Source organism: Aplysia californica, unplaced genomic scaffold (genome assembly GCF_000002075.1).
Source record: "Aplysia californica isolate F4 #8 unplaced genomic scaffold, AplCal3.0 scaffold00915, whole genome shotgun sequence".
Taxonomy (NCBI): Eukaryota; Metazoa; Mollusca; class Gastropoda; order Aplysiida; family Aplysiidae; genus Aplysia; species Aplysia californica.
The window spans coordinates 130433-132243 of NW_004798185.1; positions in this window are offsets into that span (position 1 = coordinate 130433).

The window sequence follows — 1811 nt, forward strand, 5'->3', positions numbered from 1 at the left end:
ACACACACACACACACACACGTATTCGCACATACCCACACACACACACGCACACGCAATTTATATTCTGTCATTTTGTTCTCACGCGAATGCACGCACACATACACACACACTCGCAAACACACATACACACACACACACACACGCGCGCGCGCGCGCGCATGCACACACATATACACACTCATACTCACTCATATGATTATACACATCACTCCAGTCTCTCACTCACATCTCTTCTTCTTCTCATGACAGTCTCAAGATCAGGACACTTTTGCTTCTTTTGCATTACAATTCTGCAAACATCAGTCGAAAGAGCTATTCTTTTTAATTTCTCCTTCCTTTTAACTGATATTTTCCCCTCGTATTTCCTTCTAAACAAAGCTTAAAAATTTGATATGAAGCCAAGATTAAAACTCCAATTTTTATTGTTCATCAGTGTCATCATTGCCTCCCCCTAAAGCAAAGAGAAATGAGATTCTCCATCCCCTTCTTGGCTAGCTAGCTGGCTGGCTTAGAAATCAATTTTACATTCAGAAGTCCACACATTCACAGCTTCCTGACAAAACCATTATGTGATCACAATTCTACAAAAAAAAAAAGCTCAAAAGGACAGTATAACCTTACAATATGCACCGCCTTTTGGTGTTGTAGTGGCCAAGCGCTTCCCATCATAAGGAGGGGACCTAAGTTCGAATCCAGAGTTTGGAGAAATTTTATCTAGTATCTCGGTCTGACTGCTGAGTTGGCCCTGACAGGCAGGGTCAAAACCTGACCCCTATATGATCTAAATTGTGTCAGTGGGGGTCGTAAAACACATACATTTAATAAAGCCCAACACTTCATGCAGTGTGCATATTGTTGTTTACTCCAACTTAGAAATGAACGTCGTTATTTTCATCAGTGTAACAAACGTGATTGTGGAAAAGGATGTCTTTAGAAAACGATAATGCGTTGCCCTTTGTCTGGATTTATTTTGTGTCTTTTCTTGAAGCCATGGCATTGCGTCAATGGCTACAATTTCTTCAGTATGTACTGCAGTGCTTGTCAGCCTTTATAATGCAAGTACCCACTTTTTTTCGCTTTTGAGAGGCTCACATTTTCGTACCAAGCAAGCGACAAGCAAAAAAAAAAGAGGAAAGCCCCATAGAAAGAAGCGAAACAAACACTAGCCTAGCCTGAAAAAGCCAAATTGATAATACATATAGGTAGCTAGTGTTAAGTTGATCTTCCAGCTGTGAAAAATTAAAATTGTTTGGATATTCGGCAGGTCCTCAATGTCAGCATCTCCTTTGATCTTATTGCCATTGTGGAAATGGACGACAAGACTCAGAATTTTGTTCTCAATGGATTTATGACGATGATGTGGACAGACGAGGTAAATCACACAAGCTTAGATTGTCAGAGGTCAGAATAATGAAGGGTATGAGTCACATCTCGCTAAAAGAAAATGAATTAAATTTTAATATACAAATATATATAATAAAGCTCTTAGAATACCAAAATACTTCAAGGGAGACTACTTAACACAGCGTTTGAAAGAAATGACTGGATGGCTTTAAAGCAGAGTTATCGCCTATACAAATTAACCAAATTCGGCAGTTTAACGTCATGCTGAAGTTCAGTCGTTTGGGGGTTTTTTTCGTTTCTTTTTTTTTTTTTACTTTTCTCGAAACGGCTCTAGTTGACTTACCCTTTTTTTCTCTAACCCTATTAATTGTTTGTCAGTTCGTTAAACTCTTCTCCCGTAATCTGTACCCACCCCCTCTCCCTCCATTCCACATTCACCTCTCACTCGCCCAACCTCCAGTCCGC